Source organism: Sminthopsis crassicaudata, chromosome 3, assembly GCF_048593235.1.
Source record: "Sminthopsis crassicaudata isolate SCR6 chromosome 3, ASM4859323v1, whole genome shotgun sequence".
NCBI classification, from domain to species: domain Eukaryota; kingdom Metazoa; phylum Chordata; class Mammalia; order Dasyuromorphia; family Dasyuridae; genus Sminthopsis; species Sminthopsis crassicaudata.
In genome coordinates, this window is record NC_133619.1 from 635,838,070 (window position 1) to 635,859,577 (window position 21,508).

Genomic DNA, 21,508 nt, shown 5'->3' on the forward strand with positions numbered 1-21,508 from the left:
TCATTATCTAATTCCAATGATGTCAAACAAATAGAAACAAGGGCCACCAAACCATACCTAAGGATTCTTGTGAGTATATATTGATTTTAAAAAGCACACATTGGCAACATCTATGTTTTTCCCCCTGAGGTAATTGGGGTTAAGTGACTTGCCCAGGGTCTCACAGGTAGGAAATGTTAAATGTCTGACGTCACATTTGAAGTGACTCAGGGCTGGTGCTCTATCCATTGCCACACCTAACTGCCACATCATCTCTGTTTTAGTGTATTTTCATTTATTTTGTTAGCAATTTCCCAAATACATTTCAATCTGATTTGACCACACTTGGGAGTGTTGTGCGATGTGTGAGCTTGTACCTCTCCCTCTAGCTTTCAAGTTCCTCTTAAATGTTTGCTCTGCCTTAGAGAGAGTTGGTTAGCACAGCAGATAGTGTTGGATTTGAAGTCAAGAGGAGCTGAGTTCAAATCTTGCCTTAGCCACATCATAGCTTTGTGACTTTGATCAAGTAACTTTACTTTTCTATAATTCCATTTTCTCCTCTGTGAATGAAGAGATTAGACTTAATGACTTCTAAGATCCCAGTGTGTTAGCAGTCCCTTCTTAGAGTCTCCAGATCATGACCACTCAAAGAGAAAAAATAACTGTATTTGGAAGAACAGATCACAACAGAAAGAAATCCAAGGGAGCAACCTCAAGAGGTGGTGGGCTTCCCTTCCTTTTAGAGGTCGCATGGTCACTTGTCAGAAGGGGTACAGTAAAGATTTTTTGTGTATTTGAATTGGTTGAAATGAAACCCAAGGAAATGAGTATAAACTGTGAGCACTGTTTTGTTTTGTTTTGTTTTGTTTTGTTTTGTTTTGTTTTGTTTTTCTTCCCAGATTATTTTTAGCTTCCGAATACAATCCTTCCTTTGCAACAACAACAACAACAAAATTCAGTTCTGCACATATATATTGTACCTAGGATATATTATAAGATATTTAATATGTATGGGAATGCCTGCCATCTAGGGGAGGGGGTGGAGGGAAGGAGGGGAAAAACTCCGAACAGAAGGGAGTAAAAGGGATAGTGTTGTAAAAAAAATTACCTATGAATATGTACTGTCAAAGAAAATGTTATAATTATAAAAATTAATAAAAAATAAAAATAAAAAAATAAAATAAGGTCAAAAAAAAAAAAAGAAAGAAAGAAATGAAACCCAAGGCCCTTCCCAACATCGATGTCGCCCCTACTTTCCCAGCTCTATGTCATTCCTTTCTACCTGAACTCTGCAGTTAAGGCAAATTTGGTCACCAGCTGTTACCTGATTTCCATATTCCATGTTTCGCTTCACATCAGTCATCCTAATGTAGTAAATAATAAGTAATTCACTTGAGTCATCGTCCATGTTTGGAAAGCTTCTTGGAACCCTTCCCTTCTATGACTCTATTTCATTCAGAAAGCATTTATTAAGCTCCTCCTATATACAAAGCATCATATTAGGCACTGGGGATATATACAAAGATTATAAATAAAACATGCTCTCCTCAGAGTCCTCAAAGGGTTCAGCTCAGCCGCCACTTCCTCCATGAAACCTTCCCTAGTTACAGAGAGAGAGAGAGGGAGAGAGATAGAGACACAGAAAGAGACACTGAGAGATAGAAAGAGAGAAACAAAGAGACAGACAGAGACTGAGAGACAGATCATTTAGTCCAATAATTCTTCATTTATGGAGGAGATTCTGAAGGCTAGAGAAGAGAAGTCACTTATCCAAAGTCCCACAACTGGAAGCCAGGTCTTCTGACTCCAAATCTAGCCACTTTCCAATGTACCACTCTACCTCTCCTCCATTTCCCTCCATCTTTATTTGAATCACCACATGGACAAGCAGAACTTGAACCCAGCTCCCTGTTCTCAAGATCAGCTATCTTCTACACCATGTTGCTGAATTGAACTGAACAGAGTTGAATTCAAGACCATGTCTCCAAAGCTATGGCGGCACCTTTCCCTCAAATTCATTATTTATTCTTTTCTACATTTATTTCAGCTCCTCTTCAGACTAGTCCATGGTCTGGCTCCAAGGCAAGAAGGATCCCATACTCAACTCTATATTCAAAGTAGAGAGAAAAGTATTTTATTTTAGGAAAGAGGTTACAAAACATAAACATAGTAATTAAAGCACTCATTCTAATTACAGGCAATTAATTGTATGCTGCATAATTGAACCACCCCCTGAGCAACAGGCTTCCATTATGGCAGCCCATGACTAATCGTGGGGTTTCTTGGGAGAGAACTAACGATCCCTTCACCTGCTCATTAGCTCGAGTTGCAGGAAACCTCTCCAGCCCCATCTGTTTTCCTAGATGCGGTTTTCATTGTTACCCTTGCCATCCCAGACAGATGGCACAGAATGGGAATTTTCAAGGAGGGCTAAAGAAGATCCCGGGGAGCAGGTGGTAGGAGAGATTTGAAGGAGACTTAGTAAACTATACTTTCGAGCCCTGCGAAGTGTCATACTACAAAGAATAGTCCGTTGGTCTACAATGAGACATTTCGTCCTGGGCAGGACCTTAAAGGTCATTAGTTCAAAGGGATAAAAGATGGACATACTCAGTGTTGGAGTGTCTGTGGGAAGGCGGTCACCCTTGTTGGTGGAGCTCTGAACGAGTCCAGCCTTTCTGGAAAAGAATTTGTAATTAGTCACAATTCATACCCTTTAGCCAAGCACTCCAGCTGTCAGCCAATAAGCATTTATTAAGCACCTACTCTGTGCCAAGCATTATGCTAGATGCTAGAGATTCAGGAGACAAAAATCAAAATTATTCCTGTTCTCAGAAAATTTATGTTACGTGAATTTAACTAAATATTACTAAGAAGTGGTGAATATGAGGAATTCAGGGAAACATGGGAACACTTGTTTGCAGTGATACAGAGCAAAGTTAGCAGGACCAGGAGAATGGCAGATACATTCATTGACTGCTATAATGTGAAAGAAATAATGTGGAAAGACTGTTAAACTCTGATTAATTGCAAAGAACAATTTTGGTCTAGGAGAACAGGTAGAGGTGGGGTGGGGGGTTGGGGGGGAGATTGCCAGGAATGAGGAATGAGCATAGCTGTTGAGTGTAATCATTGTGTTGGTTAGTTTAGTTTAATTGGAAGCTCAAATAACAAATAAATAAAGTTTTAAATTTTTATGAATAAGAAGGGCATGGTATACCTAGAAATGATTGCATTAGATCTTAATAGAACTGAAAATATAAAAAAGAAGAAACTGAAGCCCTTACTAAAAGCAGAAAGGGACTTTTAAGGTCAGCCAGTCCAACGCTCTTATTTATATAGTATTTATAAAGTAAGTAGCAGATTCAGAGATTGTTTAGTTGTTTATTCCCATCATCTCCCTTCTCTCCAAAGAAGTCTTGCTTCTAGGACATGAAGTTCTTGGCAATGTTACCCACAAGAAGCTTTTGTGTTGGGGTTTTGTGGGCAGTGGCAGAGGACGCGGTGGGTTTGAGGAGACAGCAGCCATTCTTTGAGTGTTTGCGTGCTAGAAGAAATGTAGAAGACGTCCAGGATACATTTCATCAGAAAAGGAGGTGAGCCAACCATGGGGCAAGAATGGAGGATCCTAGAGTGACTCCCACCGGCTGATTGGCCAAAGAGCTAGAGGCATCCTGGTAAAGCAGAGTGGATGCTGGACCTAAAACAGGGAAGACCTGAGTTGAAGAGCTTACCTCTGACTCTTACTGGGTGGGGGCTTTACTTCTCCAAGACTCAGTTTCCTCATCTGCCAAATGGGGATCACAATTCTTGGATTCCAGGGGGATGTTGCAAGGTTCTAGTGAGGGGATGTCTGTGAAGTGCATTGTAAACTCGAAGGAAAACAAGGGCAGGGGCTGTGATTCCATGGGGATAGGGAATTCAACACCATCTCTAGAGCATTGAGAGGTTCTGTGAGTTGTCCAAATCACACAGCCGATATGGTCCTGGTTTCCAGGAGCCTCCAGGTGCAATGAATGGGGCTCTGGACCTGAAATCAGGAAGACCTGACTTCAAATCCAGCCTCAGACATTTACTAGCTGCGTCCCTGGGCAAGCCACTTAACTCTGCTTAGTTTCCTCATCTGTAAAATGAGCTCAGATGGGAGGTCACGAAGACTCAGATGTGACTGAACAACCTCATCAAAGCAACAATTTCCTGGCTTCCAGACTGACTCTCCGGCCTCTCCATACTTCCTTCAAAGTGCTATGAAAATATACATTATAATCATGAAAAGAAGACTTTGAATGAGTTTCCCTCATTCAATATTTATTAAGTATCTACTATCCCCAGATGCCTTGAATTTTGCCTTTCCAGCCTTAATATATATTATTTCTCTTCACCTAAAGTCAAACAGACATCTTGCTGTTTTCACACATGACGTTCCATGTCCTTCCTCGGTGATTTTTGTACAGGCCCTTCTCTCCTTCACCTCTTAGTATCCCTAGTACCCTTCAATCGCCACCTCCAACAGGAAACCATTTTTAATCTCGAAACCGTTAGCATACTTCCCTCTTGCCATGGCTTTGTACTGATTACTTGTGTACACATTTCCCCTCTTCCCCTCAAAAAAAAAATTTGAAAGCTTTTTGAAGGTGGGAACCATTTTGTTTTCCATAACCCCAACAGAGAAAATGTTCCATTAATGCTTCTCAACTGAGTGGTGGAGGATTTGGAGGCTACAAAGATTAATAATAATAATAATAATAATAATAATAATAATAATCCCTGATCTCCAGGAGCTTATATTCTGCCAGTGGAGAGGATTTATTGGAGAATCACACAAGAGAAGGTGGGAGGTATGAGTTACATGACTGGGGAGAGTTCTCCTCCCCACCCCCTTTCAACCCTTTCATGGGATCTCAGGCCATTGAATGGGTACCGGCATAAAGGAATAGTTTCTTTTTAAAAAAAAAATTTTTTAAAGATAAGGAAAAGACCCATCTTTACTCAAAACTTGGCTCTGTACCCAAATTCCAAATAGCACAGCTCTGATGGATGTTTCCTGGCAGCCTGCTGAAAACTGAAATCAATTCTCAATAAACTAGTGAGAATCTGCTCTGTTTCAAAAACAGATGGAGACATGGACAGAGAAGAAAAACAGCAACTTCCAGGAATAAAACAAAGCTCATTGTGCGCCATCAATCTCGGAGAGGAATGATGCTTCTCCACTCCCCCACATCACCTGGGAAGGCTGTCACTCCCAGGGCCTCTTCCCAAGATTCCTGTGGGTTCAACTCTGGCGTAAATCAGCCAATCAGGTGACAAGGATTTACTAAGCGCCTACTATGTGCCAAGTGGTGGGGAGAGAAAGAGCCACAAATAGAGCCTGCTCTCGAGGTGCTTACAAAGGGGGAGACAACTAGGAAACAATCCTGTACAAAGAAATTAAAGAAAGAAAAAAAAAAGAAATTAAAGAGAGAAAGGATTGGAAAGAGGCAGCATTGGCCCTAGGGAGTCTGGGAGAAGCTTCGAGTAGAAGGTGACGGTTTTCACTGGGATTTGAAGCAAGCTAGGAAGCAGAGATGAGGGATTGGAGGAGAGTTTAGGAGCCCAGAGACATGCAAAGTGTCTTGTGCCAAAGGAGGCATTTTGCCATCCCCCTCAAGGCTCCCCCCTCTGAGATGGTGAACAGGAAACACCTCTCAGAAAGACCCATTCCATCCAGAAAGGCTGGCCAGGGACTGGACAAGCTAAAGTCATCCTGGAAACCCTCCACCTGGAAACAAACAGGTCGAGCCTGTTTCTCTGCAGATTTCCCTAAACCCAACCCAAAGTGTATCTGATTCCCACAGTGAGTGTGGAATGTTTTGAATGAGAACTCTTAAGATCACATGAATCACAAGCTGAAAGCTGGCTCTTGTACTAACCAGCTGTGTGAACTCTGCAGGTTCTCAGTTTCCCAATTTATAAAATTAAGGAATTGCAATGCAACAGAAAGAACCCTATACCTGAAGTCACGGAGAATCCCAGGTCAAATCCACTCACTCCCTGGCTAATTCCTCATCTATAAAGTGGGAGGATTGAAGTAAATGATGTCTAAATTTTTTTCACCCCTAGATTTATGGTCCCATGATCTTTTTCCCTTCTCTTAAATTGTACCCAATGGCATCTCCAGTGACTTCCAATTCTAGATTTATGGCCCAAGGGTCAATGACCATAGAGTGAATCCCTTTTGGGGTTTGGATGGGCTGCTGAAATTCCAACCCTGAAATTCAGTGATCCTCTGACTGGATAACTAGTGGCCCCTTCCACCATCATGCCTTAGAGGGCACAATGACGTTGAGTCGAGGTTTGGGTGCTGTCTCTGCCCTTTTTTTCTGGCATCTCTATGGGTTTTACTTTTCTCTGTGCAATAAAGTCTCTTCCAGCTCCAACTTGATGATCACTTCCTCAGCTTCTTCCCTTCTTCCCATCTTCCCTATTGTTATCATCACCAATGGTACTACTGGGAACTCTCATCCTCCAGCCTGATCGAGGAGAACTCCTGAATCCAATCAGTTCTAAATCTAATTCTGCTTCTTCGTCTTCACCTCTCTCCATTTTCTACTCCACTTCTACCTCCCACCCTTGATCTTCCCTTTCTTGATCTCAGAACTGTAACTATATTAACATTTACATTAATATAACTAACATGACCTCTCTTTTTTCTTTTTTTTTCAAAGCATGTCTGGATAATTTTTCAACATCGACTCTTACAAAATCTTGTGTTCCACTGGGAAGTGAATGTAAATTGTTATCACTACTGTCTATCTGCCCAGGTTACTTATACCTTCGGAATCTAATACTTAACGTGCAACAAGAAAATGGTATTTACACACATATATTGTATCTGGGTTATATTGTAACATATGTAAAATGGATGGGATTGGCTGTCATCAAGGGGAGGGAGTAGAGGGAGGGAGGAGATAATTTGGAAAAATGAAGACAAGGGATAATGTTATAAAAAAATTACTCGTGCATATATACTGTGAAAAAAATTATAAATAAAAAAAGAAATAAAAAAAAATCTTGTGTTCCAAATTTCCCCTCCTTCCCCAATATGTGTTAAACATGTTAAAATATACTAACATGACTTCTCAAAGACATATCAATAGACTGCACTTTGTATCATTCACTCTCCTTTTTGACCCCTCAGACCAATCTTGGGCCCCACTCCCAATAGCATTTATAGTCCTTGAAGCACAATGTCCAACACATTATATAGTAAACACTATATAAACGTAAGTTATTATTATCATCATTCTCGTTATTATTATTGTTGAGGGCGAGAACCACCTCACTTTTCTATTACCATTATTGCTCTCATTATTGAAGACAAGAATCAGCTCATTTTTCCATTTGTATCATCAACGCTCGGTAACAGCATCTGACACCGAATTAAGTGCTTAATAAATCCTTCATTCAGCCTCGGTTGCAGGGGTGGGCGCCAGATTTAGGCTGAAGCTTATCAGCAATTTCTCTTCCCCTAGAGCCTACCATTCTGGATTGGAAAAAAAACAAAGAAAAAGAAAGAAAGAAAGAAAGAAAGACTTCAACAGCTTCTTCTCTTGTGCCTTCAGGAATGAGAGCAGAATTCAAAAGCTTTGGAAAAATCCACATAGTATTTAGGAAAAATTCAACACTCACATCCTTGGGGGAAAAAGAAAAAAGGAAAATCTGCCTCTTGAGATCCGCCCCTGTTGGGTGAACACACAGACATACTTTAATTCAAAAGCTAACCTTCTTTCAGATCCAGTCTATAAACTCCTAATGATCAATAGCGAGGAAGGAAAATGCTAAGGCACAATTGAAACTGCAATAAAGTAAGACACAATCGAAAACAGGCTCTAATGAGGAGCTATTAAGCAGTTCTATCAGACATTGCCTGCCTCATAAAGATGTAATTACCAGCAGCTTTGCATATGGGGAGCTCATTTAGGGAGAATCTTCATAGAACTGTTCCAGTTCCATTTGGTGCAATACTGGGTCCTCCTGCTAGGATATTGGGTTTCCCAGTAGCTCAGGGCTTCACGTTGCCTTTGCCAGGTGCCTGGTGAACACCACGGTGAGCTTATTTGCCCACTGATCCCTGGGAATGTTCACCAGAGGGGAAAACCCTTTAATTTCCGGGAATCACCCAGCCATCTCCAAGAGCTGTAATTAGGCAGGTGAATGGACATCTCATTCTGGGAGGTAATGGCTTTTACCTCATTCCAAGAAATGTTCTGAGAGAGGAAGATTCCAAATGGAATCATGCAGATGGAAAAGTGGTTAAACATTTTCCCCGGCCTCCAAACACTATCCTAACCTGGTCCCTGTGTGCCTCAGTTTCCACACATGTCAAATTAAGAGATGATTTCTAAGGTTCCTTCTAGCACTAAATCAGTGATTTCAAGATCTACATTGACTAAATTGTCTGATTTTTTTTTCTTCTTTCAAATATCCTAAGTAAAGACCTCTCAAAGTAAGAGATGAATGGTTTCAAAATATTAACATATCTCTGGAAGTAAATGACTTCTTGCAAAAAGGAGGAGATGATCCTGGATTGAGAACACAGTCTTCCTCTGAGTCACAGAGGTTGGAATTGGGGTTGTGACAGACTAAAAACGTTGTTTGTATGTTTGTTTTTTTGTAAGAGAAATGAGTTCAGAGAGGCTGTTACTGTTCGATTCTTTTCTGTCATGTCTCTCTCTCTCTATGACCTCATTTGGTGTTTCTTGACAAAGATACTGGAATGATTTGCCATTTTCCTTTTATAGTTCATTTTATAGATGAGGAGACTGAGCCAGGCAGGGCAAAGTGACTTGTCCAGGGTCACACAGCTATTAAGCATCTGAGAATGGATCTGAACTCAGGAAGACGAGTCTTTCTGACTCCAAGCTGATGTACTATCTATCCACTGTGCCACCTAGCAACCATCAGCAAAGAGGAAGAAAACAAATTGAAGTGACCTGGATTTCAGGGCAGTGGGTAATTACCTAGCAAAGGTATGTAGCCCCCTCCCTTTGGGGTACTCTTCCCAACTCACACTTCCAGGATGGGTTCAAGGGTTATTCTGTGGGTCCATATACCTTAAAATTTAGCTCTTGAGCCCCTACCAGTGGGCTTATTTTTAATAGTCATCCAGAAAACACATTCAGCTCAAAACAAAGATGTGTATTAGGATAGCTTAGTTACTATAAAATGTTCCCTCTGTAAACCTAGGGCAAAATCTCCCACAGCATCACTGGGAAGATGGGCATAAACTCAAAGTACAGTGACATTAAATCACCATTAGAGGAATGTATGTGACCAAAATAACTCACACCTCCAATACCAGTGGACTTGAATTTATTTTCTCTTCTCGTGGAATCCTCCTTCTGGTTGCCATGGATACCACATTTCTGCTGAGTCAATGGCTAACGGTTAACATTTATATAGCTCTTACTCTGTATCAAGCACAAGCTGAACATTTTGCAATTATTATTTCATTTGATCCCCACAACAATCCAGGGAGATAGGTACTATTTTTATCCCCATTGTATAGATGAGGAAACTGAGGCAAGCAGAAGTGAAGTGATTTGACCAAGGTCACAAAGCTAGTAAGTGTCTGAGGCAGGATATGAATTCAAATCTTCCTAATTCAAGACTTTATCCACCGTTACCCCCAACTCCTAATTTTCATGTGTAAATAAAGAAGCTGAGACACCCAAAGATGATATATCACAAAACTAGAAAGCACCCAAGGTCAGATTTGAATTTAAAATATCAATAATCTATTTTAGAAAATGATCCCAATTGATTTTCTGCTCTTCTTTTCATGCCCCCAAAGATATCTTGTAAAATAATCCCTTAATTCTCTCAAGATTTTATTATCTTGAGAGGAGAATAAGGGTGCAATGGATAGAATATTGGACCTGGAGTCAGGAAGATCTGAGTTCAAATACAGCTTTAAATGCTTACTAGTTATGTGACTCTCTAGGGAAGTCACTTATCTCTGTTTGCTTTAATTTCCTCAACTGTAAAATGGGGATAATAACACCTACTTCTCAGGTTCAAATGAGATAACTTTTTTAAGTGCTTAGCACAGTGTCTGACACATAGTAAGTACTTTATAAATGTTAATTCCCTTTCCCCGGATCAACTCTAGCATATATTTCTTCAGTGGGAACTTGGAAGTAATAGCTCCATGATCATTAATGATGAAAATAGCTCCTTAAAAAACACCAAACTTTTCAATGTCTCTCCTACTTGCTATACTTCTGTCAGTTTAGGCTCTGAATATTCTTAGGATGAAATAGTGTAATTGGGTCTCATGTCAAGTCTTTTGCAAATATGTTTTTGTCTCCATGATTTTTAAATATTTTATGAGGTGACACTTCATAATCCTTTGACCATCCTCCTTAACAGTTTTACGAACAAGCCGGTATTTTTTATAACTGTTTTTTCCAACTTCATGTAAAAATAATTTTCGACTTCATTTTTTAAATTTTACATTCCAATTTCTCTCCTTCCCTCCCTCCCCTCTCTCCTCCCTAAGATGAGAAGATGTAGGTTATACTTGTGCAATCATGTCAAACATATTTCCATATGTCATGTTGTGAAAGAAAACAGATTCTCTCTCCTCCCCCCAAAAAAACAAAAAAATAAAAAATTATGAAAAATAGTATGCTTCAATCTGCACTCGGAATCCGTAAATTATTTTTCTCTGGAGGTGGATAAGCCTTTTTTTACATCATGATTTCTTTGGAATTAACTTGAATCGTTGTATTGCTGAGAATAGCTAAATTATTCAAAATTGATCACCTTACAATATTATTGTTACTTTGTGCCATATTCTCCTGGTTCTGCTCGCTTCACTTTGCATCAATTCATGTAAATTTTTCAGGTTTTTCTGAAATCATCCTGTTCATCATTTCTTATAGCATAATAATATTCCATTACAATCATATACCACAGCTTGATCAATCATTCCCAATTGATGGCATCTCCTTAATTTCTGATTCTTTGCCAACATAAACACACAAACACACACACACGTTACTACAAAAATATTTGTACAAATTGGGCCTTTTCCTTTGAAAAAAATTTCTTTGGGACACAGACCCAATAGAAGAGTCTGTGGTATTGCTGGGTAAAAATAATGCACAGATTTATAGTCTTGTGAACATCATTCCAAATTGAAAGGCTTGCATTTTAAATTAGTGTTGCCCTTGTTTATCACTTTTTTCCTCAAACCAAAGAGATCAATAGGTTAGTTTCTAGAGTCTTTTTATTGTGGCAGCTGTTTTACATCACTAAGTTTCTGCAAGAATAGTCATGGTCGGTATCTTTACTTTTGTCCATTTCTCTCTCTTTTTTTTTTTTAAAAGTAGTAATGGTTTGTTTGAATAGGTCAGTTGGAATTAATCATAATTGTATGTCATTTCTTCTCATTTTTATCCTTTCTTCTGATTTGACTTTTTATTTAATCTTGGCTATATTTAGTTGTTGGTCTGGCTGCACCTAAGCCAGCCGATTCAGACATGACTCCCACATTAGTCATCAGTAATTTCAGACACATAAAATATTTAAATTATCTCTCATCAACCAGCCTGTTCTGCAATTCTTTATGGCTTGGGGAGTGGGAAAAGGAGGGAACTGAGAGTGGGAGGAATAGGAATCAGGAAAAAGGAGCCAAAAGTTTTTTAAGTTTAAGAATAATGGAGCTTGGGTATTAAAACATTTTGCAAACTGGTAACATTTTTGCTTGGGAGAGGCAGAACATTGCTCTATTTGACAGCCCTAAATTTTCTCTTCAGGGTCTCTTCTTTCTCATGCAAAAGAATACCTATTTGTTTCTTTTTGGATTTGTAATCCAAGCCTCAAGCTACCTCGTAAATCTTAGCCTTCTCGGGGTGCTTTTGTTGATTCTAAAAGTCCTTCTTCCCCATTTTTTTTTTTACTATTTGTGCCTTCTTGACCCTTTCTTAAATAGCCTAAGGAGAAGAGTAACTAGGAATTAAATTCCCATGATGCTTGGCAACATTTTTCATTGGGAGAAATTCCCAGGACTACATCTAGATACAAAAGGATTGCATCAGTAGGTAAGAACTCAAATTGATGAGGAACATACTTAAAAACAAGAGGATTTAAAAATTAAAGGAATAAGTTAGTCCCTGAGGCCCCCAAACATCTTCCAAAGTGTTTCAATCTGGTCTACCTCTAGACTTTTCCCCTGCCACCTGTCCAGTATCTCACCAACATCCTGGGAAGCAATTCACTCCTACAGATGTCTGCAGTATATCTCCTGTCCCAGGGTAGATTCCCAAAGGCATCTTCACACCTTGATTAGTATTCCCAGGCCTGCTCCCAACCCAAGACTCGGGGTGATTTCTTACCTACCTCCCAGACCCAAAATTGTGATTGAGCAACATCACAGAATGGGGTCAGGCTTCCCATAAGAGCTGAAACCTTAAAGGAAAATAAACATGTTAGGAGCTGGAGGTGATAAGGAAATTCATTATAGCACTGAGAGACAGCTAAGACACCAAGGTAAGGTAAAGAGATGTCATATACTGTTGCTCTTTCATCATTTTCAATTGTGTTTTCAGGATCCCTTTTGGGGTTTTCTTAGCAAAAACACTGGAGTGATTTGCCATTTTCTTCTCCAGCTGATTTTATTGATGTGGAAACTGAGGTAAACAGGGTAGAGTGACTTGCCCAGGATCACATAGCTTCGTAAGTGTCTGAGATTGAATTTGAACTCAGATCTTCCTTCTTGCAGACCTAGTGTTCTTTCCACCACGCCACCTAGTTGTCCCTCTGCATAAAGAAGCTAATAAATGAATTTGGCTAAAGCATTGAGATCATGAAGAGGAGGCATGGAACAGAAACCTGAAAAGGAGCCAGATTATGGAAACCTTTCAGTGCCAGGCTGAAGAATTTTTTCTCAAGAAGCGATAGGCAGCAACTGGAGACTTTTGAGCAGAGGAGGAAGTGTATGATCATACCTGGACTTCAGGAAGATGATTTTGACAAGATGGATGCGAGGGGAGTGAGACTTCAGGCAAAGAGTTCTACAATAATAGATGCTACTGATGATGGCATCCTGAACTAGAGCAGAGAGAAGGGGAGCAATACGAGTAATGCCGTGGACTTGGAAATTGCTTCAGAGATATTCAATATTGTTGTTTTTGTCTGTCCTTCGTTCTGGAAGAGAACCAGGGCATTAGGGAGTTGATACCATGATATGATGTGAGAGATCTGTGCAAGGTCACCTGCCTCACTTTCCCCTCCAGAATCATCTAGGTCCAGTGGCCAGAGATAGAGCCGAGCGAGATATTCAATAACTTGTGTGAAGACCACGAAGCTAGTAATTCTCTGAGGTGGGATCCAATCCCTGCCCCACCTAAGTCTGGTCTTTCTCTTAGATCTCTACCCTGTTACTATGGTATTTATTTAGAACTTCAGCATTAACTGTAAGATGGCCCACTTGTCACCCTATACATAATAATTTCCAGGACATGATAGATACATACAGAGATACACAAATAGATACAGAGATACACAAGTAGATACATACACACACACACACATAGCTATATAAAATTATTCTCCCACTTTGAATGGAAGCTGTTGTACAATTGGCACTTGCTGCTGCCCACAAGCCATCAGCCCTGCCCATCCTCACATGAACAAAATCAACAATAAAAGAATGAGCATCATTAAAAAAGACAAACAAATAAACACTCACAGGTGTTTCAAACCAGAGTGACTGAAAGGAAGATAAGGCTCCTCACAGAAGCCAGGAAGTTTGGAGGAGGAGGGCTGGCTCTGGGGAAGATAAGCCCCATGTAGCTGCCCTATCGATAAGTCAGATCTTTGGCTGCTTCAAATTCTTTCAAGGAATTTAAATTCTCTCAATTCTGATGGACGGGTTTCTTTCCAACAATGAGATGATTCAGGCCAGTTCCAATGGTCTTGTGATGAAGAGAGCCATCTGCACCCAGAGAGGATTATGGGAACTGAGGGTGGAACACTACATAGCATTCTCACTCTTTCTGTTGTCATTTGCTTGAATTTTATTTTTTCTCTCAGTTCTTTTTCTTTCTTTATCCAACTTTTTTTGTGCAGCAAGATAATTGTATTTATATTATATTATATTATATTACATTACATTACATTACTTTATATTGTATTATATTACATTACATTATATTATATATATATATATTACATTACATTGTATTATATTATATTATATTACATTACATTACATTATATTGTATTATATTACATTATATTATATTATATATATTATATTATATTATATTACATTGTATTATATTATATTATATTACATTATATATTATATTATATTATATTATATTATGTTATGTTATGTTATGTTATGTTATGTTATGTTATGTTATGTTATGTTATATTATGTTATATTATATTATATTATATTATATTATATTATATTATATTATATTATATTATAATTATTATATTATATTATATTATATTATATTATATTATATTATATTTTATTATATTATATTATATTATATTATATTATATTATATTATATTATATTATATTATATTATAATTATTATATTATATTATATTATATTATATTATATTATATTATATTATATTATATTATATTATATTATATTATATTATATTATATTATATTATATTATATTATATTATATTATATTATATTATATTATATTATATTATATTATATTATATTATATTATATACTGGATTTAACATATATTGAATTACCTGCCATCTAGAGGAGGGGGGTGGGGGGAAGGAGAGGAAACTTTGGAACAAAAGTTTTGCAGGGATCAGTGCTGAAAAATTAGTCGTGCATATGTTTTAGAAATAAAAAGTTTTAATAAAAAAAAAAACCACTTTAAAAAAAAAGGAATTTAAATTCTCCTAAGCAAAGGCTCCAGCTTCTCAGGTTGTAATGGAAGATTCTGGCCACCAGGTGTCACTGGGTTCCTGCTTCCCATGGTTAAGGAGAAGCATAAATACTAGCTCAGCCATGATTATCACTAAGGCCCAGGCTTGGAAAGAAAAAACAGGAAGCAAAATAAGAGGAAGGAAAGGAAGAGAACTCTGACTTGAAACAACCCAAACTCAAGTTCAAGAACGAAGATTTATTAAGCTCCTAAGTGTGTTCAAACACTCTTTTAGGTACAGGGAAACAAAAATGAGACTGTCTTCTTTTTTTTTCCCTGAGGCTGGGGTTAAGTGACACTCGCCCAGGGTCACACAGCCAGGAAGTGTTCAGTGTCTGAAGTCAAATTTGAACCCAGGTCCCCCTACCTTTAGGGCTGGTGCTCTCTCCACTGTGGCACTTAGCTGCCCCTGAGACTTTGTCTTCAAGTAAGGGAGATATAATGCATCTGCCCATGAGCACCTACGGATTAACAAACAGAGGGAGAATCCATTAACAATTGAAAGGATCCAGAAAAGTTTGGTGGAGAAGGACATCCCTGTGATGAGCTTGAAGGCAAATGCCCTCTCACCAAAATTAGTGCAATACAGCCTCCTGGCCAGCTAAACTGCTTCAAGTCTCTTTCTACTCCAGTTCATCTTCTGTTCTGCTATCAAAATTATCTTATTACTTTTCTGCTCAATAACCTTCAATGGCTCCCTATTATCTTCAGAGTCACATCTATTTGACTTTAAAAGTCTTTGATAATAAGTCCCCTTTCTGACGTTCCAATCTTCTTCTCCATTATTCCCCTCCACCAAGGCCATCCAATGAAATGTCCCCTAAGAGCGTGGCAGAGTGGATAGAGCGCTGGACATGCAGTCAAAAATTCACAGGTTCAAGTCTAACTCTGACATTTGGGTAGTCAAGGGGGGGGTGTTATTCTTAAGCTAAGAGCCTGTTTGCTCCTCTCTAAAATGGGAGCGATGATACCCGGAGAGATTGCCTCATGGGGTTGTGTTATGAGTTTCAAATGAGGTATATACAAGGCTTGTATGGACCTGTGAAAAGTGAAGGAAAAAAAGCAACATGTCCAGAGACTGCAGTAATATAAATGGGAGGAATAGAGACAGCAGAAAAACCTGAAATGGAATGCTGGGAAATTACAATGTCTGATATATCAATCAATCAATTTATCAGGCGCCCAATCTGTGCTGACACTTTTTTAGGAAGCAGTGTTACAGATACAAAGAAGGAAACATTCCCTGCTCTCAAGTTTCCATTCTAATGGGAAAACAAGAACATTACAAAAAGAAATCAATATAAGGTAGCTAATAATAATAACTAGCAGTTACATAGCACTGAAAGGTTTGCAGAGCATGTAAGTAGAGATGACTTCATTTGATTCTCATAACAACCTGAGAAGGCAAGTCCTATTGTTATTTCCATTTTTGCAGTTGAGGAAACTGAGTAAAAGAGAGATTAAGTAACCTGCCAAGATCACTCAGAAAATATCTGAGGCTAGATCTGAATTCAGATCTTCCTGATTCCAGGTGTAGCACCGTAGCCACTGAGCCGATTAGTAGCCACTTTTAGATAAAAGGTAATTGGTGGGGAGGGGAGGACACCAGCAATTACACTCCAGAGAAAAGATGAAGAAATGTATCATCCTCTTCTGGGAGAGCGGTTGGGGCTATTGGTGAAGTGTTATATGGGATAACAGGTCACTATATTGGTTCATTTGGCTTAATTGGCTTTTGTTTTCCCCCCTAAGGGAAGGCCCACGTAGAAGACTATATATAAAAAGAACAATGATATAAAAAATAAAGGCATCAGTAAAACTTTTTGGAAGGAAAGAAGAAAGGGAGGAAGGAAGAGAAAAGGAAATGGAGGGAGGGAGGGAAAGAAAAAAAAGAAGGAAGAAAGGAAGGAAGGAAGGAAGGAAGGAAGGAAGGAAGGAAGGAAGGAAGGAAGGAAGGAAGGAAGGAAGGAAGGAAGGAGGAAGGAAGGAAGGAAGGAAGGAAGGAAGGAAGGAAGGAAGGAAGGAAGGAAGGAAGGAAGGAAGGAAGGAAGGAAGGAAGGAAGGAAGGAAAGAGGAAGGAAGGAGAGGAGAGGAGAGGAGAGGAAAGGAAAGGAAAGGAAGAGGGAAAGAGGGAGAAAGAAGGAAAGGGAAGGGAAGGGAAGGGAAAGGAAGGAAAGGGAAGGGAAGGAAATCCCTCAGATTTGTCAAGACTAAACAGCCTTAGTTCCTTCAACCCCTCATCACATTATATACACTCAATTCTGGTGGCCTATCTTTGAATGGTCGCAGTTGTCTTGAGAGATATGCAGAAAGGACCAAGAATGTGGATCCAGGATGGGCAGTTTCTGGAGGTCCTTCTTAGAATGGGAAGCTCACTCAGTACAGAGCCCAATCCTATTAAAGAAGGCTAACCAGGGCAGAGTCATAATAGTCACTCTAACTGGACATCAAGACCAATGGATATTATTAGCCATATGGTGCAGAAGAGGAAACTGGAACATGGAGACACTTCTCCTGGATCACACATCCCTTTAGGGAGGAGTCAAAGCCTGGTGTCCCTGACTTGGGGTCCAGCATTTATGGATAATAGAAAACTGAAGACCTGGAAAAGACCTCAGAGGCCACTGAGTCCAAACTCTCATTTTACAAGTGAAGAAACTGAGACTCAGGGAGCTGAAGTGAAATGGTGAAATGATCTCTATGTTGTAGGTTTGATCTCTCAAATCCTTTCCAAACTGAAAATTCTGGAGATAATGGTCCCAGTAATCCACTTTTACATCCCCAGTGATACCCTTGGACAATAGTTTCAAAATCAGCACCATAAGCCGATATTCCTTAATGGAAAGTGGAGATAACAGATCTGGGTTAAAATCCCAGGTCTCCCACTTACTACTTCTTCCTGGAACATCACTTCATCTTTATGTGCCTTAGTTTCCTCATCTGTAAAGGAAGGGATGGCTCCAGAGACCTCTGCCAGTTCGAGAGCTGGCATCCTGCCTTCCTCGACACGAGTTCCATCAGACTCAGAATGCTAGCCAGGGCAAGATCTCAGCCCCACAGTAAGCAGCTCTCTGTTTCCTGTGTTCCCACTCACAATCTGCCTTAACTTCCTCGAAGTCTGGGCTCTGGTCATTGCCACCACCCAGAGCATAACTACGGTGGGACAACTGGAGTGTTATCTCAGTATTCCAAAATGGAGAGGGGGCTGTCAGCACTCGCAATAAACCAACTGAGCTAAGAACCGAGTTAGCAAAAATAGTTAGAGCAGATAGCTCCCCAGATGGAACGCTTCCTCTCCTCCCCGGTGGCACCCCAAGTCAGCTTGTTCCCAGCTTGCTGTGGCCGGCTTGCCAGCAGCCCCGTCACCCCGGCAGTCTCCCCAGCAGAGGGTTTAAGAGCCAACTCTTGCTACTTGCCTCAGCCTCATTTTTTGCCACTGGCACGGGCACAGCAATTACTAATTACAGCATGGCCCCCCCCCTGGGCAGAACATCACTCCCTCTCCTTTCAGTGACTCTGGCAAAAGTTTGGAAAGACCTTTCTTTCCTTCTGGGCCAAGATGAGGTTGGGATTTTCTCCCAAAGAACTTTTGTAAAGAAATTTTGAAAAAGCAAATGGAGAAACAAAACCTCTAGGAAAAGCCATCTGACCAAGTGACAGTTCCTGATCCAAACTTAGCTGATGCAGAATGCCAGATGAAACTGGCAAGCCCAGCGCCAGGGGAAGCCCCCACCTCCTGCCTTGCTCCTCAAAATCACAGGGGATGGATACTAGAGGAAAGGACTCAAACTTTGAGCTAGAACTCCATTTGGGATTCAGATCTGAGGGGCACAGCAGCCCTAGGAGCTAGGCATTACTGTGCCCATTTTATGGATGAAGAAACTGAAGTTCAGAGAGGTGATTGGCCCATTGTGTGGCAGCTAGTAAGTGGCAAGGGCAGAATTCAAAACTATGCCCTCTGGGGGCAGCTAGGTTGTATAATGGATAGAGCACTAGCCACAGAGTCAGGAGGACCTGAGTTCAAATGTGGCCTTCAGCGCTTGAAACTTACTAGCTGTGTAACCCTAGGCAAGCAGCTTAACTCACATTGGCTTGTGAAAAGAAGGAAGGAAGGGCAAAAGGAAGGAAGGGAGGAAAGAAAGAAAGAAGGAAGGGAGGAAAGAAAGAAAGAAGGAAGGAAGGAAGGAAGGAAGGAAGGAAGGAAGGAAGGAAGGAAGGAAGGAAGGAAGGAAGGAAGGAAGGAAGGAAGGAAGGAAGGAAGGAAGGAAGGAAGGAAGGAAGGAAGGAAGGAAGGAAGGAAGGAAGGAAGGAAGGAAGGAAGGAAGGAAGGAAGGAAGGAAGGAAAGAAAGAAAGAAGAGGGAAACCTAGCTGTACCAGATCTAAAACTATATTATAAAACAGCAATCATCAAAACCATCTGATACTGGCTAAGAAACAGAGTAGCCAATCAGTGAAATAGGTTAGGTTCACAAGACACAATAGTCAATAACTATAGTAATCTAGTGTTTGACAAACCCAAGACCCCAGCTTTTGGGATAAGAATTCATTATTTGACAAAAACTGCTGGGAAAATTGGAAACTAGTATGGCAGAAACTAGGCATTGACCCACACCTAACACCACATACCAAGATAAGGTTGAAATGGGTTCATGATCTAGGCATAAAGAATGAGATTATAAACAAATTAGAAGAACATAGGATAGTTTACCTCTCAGATTTGTGGAGGAGGAAAGAATTTGTGACCAAGGAAGAGTTAGAAATCATTATTGATCACAAAATAGAAGATTTTGATTATATTAAGTTTAAAAGTTTTTGCACAAACAAAACTAATGCAGACAAGATTAGAAGGGAAGCAATAAGCTGGGAAAACATTTTTATATTCAAAGGTTCTGATAAAGGCCTCATTTCTAAAATATATAGAAAATTAACTCAAATTTATAAGAATTCAAGCCATTCTCCAATTGATAAATGGTCAAAGGACGTGAACAGACAATTTTCAGATGATGAAATTGAAAACTATTTCTAATCATATGAAAAGGTGTTCCAAATCACTATTGATTATAGAAATGCAAATTAAGACAACTCTGAGATACCATTACACACCTGTCAGAATGGCTAAGATGACAGGAAAAGATAACAAAATGTTGGAGGGAATGTGGAAAAACTGGGACACTGATACATTGTTGGTGGAGTTGTAAACCGATCCAACCATTCTGGAGAACAATTTGAAACAATGATCAAAAAGTTATCAAACTGTGCATACTCTTTGATCCAGCAGTGCTACTACTGGGCTTATATCCCAAAGAAATCTTAAAGAAGGGAAAGGGACCCAATTGTGCAAAAATGTTTGTGGCAGTCCTTTTGGTAGTGGCAAGAAGCTGGAAACTGAGTGGATGCCCATCAGTTGGAGAATGGTTGGGTAAATTGTGGTATATGAATATTATGGAATATTATTGTTCTATAAAAAATGACCAGCAGGATGATTTCAGAAAGGCCTGGAGGTATATCAACTGATGCTGAATGAAATGAGCAGAACCAGGAGATCATTCTATACTTCAACAACAATACTATACGATGATCAATTCTGATGGACATGGCTCTCTTCAACAATGAGATGATTCAAACCAGTTCCAATTGTTCAGTGACAAAGGCAGCTATCTATACCCAGAGAGAGAACTGTGGGAATTTTTTTTTCTTTCTAGATCTGATTTTTTGTGTGTGTGTAGCAAGATAACTGTATAAATATGTATATATATATATATATATATATATATACACATATACATATACATATATATATATATTGGATTTAGCATATATTTAACATGTATTGGACCACCTGCCATCTAAGGGAGGAGATGGAGGGAAGGAGGGGAAAATCTGGAACAGAAAGTTTTGTAAGGGGTAATGTTGAAAAATTACCCATGCATATGTTTTATCAATAAAAAGCTTTAGTAAAAAGTATATAAAAGGAAAAAAAAAGAACTACTATGTGTCAGACTTGGGCAGCTGGTTGGTACCAGAGTGCACAGACCTGAAATCAGGAACATTTCCTCAGTTCAAATCCAGCCTCAGACACTTACTAGCTGTGTGACCCTACCCAAGTCACTTAACCCTGTCTGCCTCCGTTTCCTCATCTATAAAATGAACTGGAGAAGGGGATTGTAAATCAATGTATCTCTGCCAGGAAAATTCCATATAGAATCACAAAGATCTGAACATGACTGAACAATAACAAAATGTGCCAGCCATTGTGCTAAGGGCTAGCAAAAGAAAAAGAGGCAAGACTGTCTCTGTCCTCAGGGAGCTTATAAATCTAATGAGAAGAAGAGAGGAATGGGAGAGGAGAAACCATGTAAAAAAATCTGTACAAAGATAAATAAACATATATATTATATATCATATATCAAAGTAAGCTGTATGAGAGATCTATATATAGGTATATAGATGGATGATGAATAGGAGATAAGAGGAAAGGCACTGGTGTTGAGGGGGTGGGAAAGGCTTCCTCTGGAAGGTGGGATTTTAGTTGGGAATTAAGGGAAGCCAGGGAGGTCATTAAA

At 39.5% G+C, this 21,508-nt stretch overlaps 1 long non-coding RNA gene across 2 annotated transcripts; it reads right to left on the bottom strand.

Annotated features, from left to right (window-relative positions):
- Positions 1-3,372: 3,372 nt before the first annotated feature.
- On the bottom strand, positions 3,373-13,855 carry LOC141560005 (uncharacterized). 2 transcript variants are annotated; one of them, XR_012487610.1, is made up of 3 exons: positions 13,715-13,855; positions 12,972-13,170; positions 3,373-3,679 (listed from the first exon to the last, which is right to left on the bottom strand). It is a non-coding gene; the product is annotated as an uncharacterized LOC141560005 (long non-coding RNA). The 2 variants fall into 2 exon arrangements; XR_012487611.1 differs by lacking the exon at positions 3,373-3,679 and adding an exon at positions 7,380-7,501.
- Positions 13,856-21,508: the final 7,653 nt, after the last annotated feature.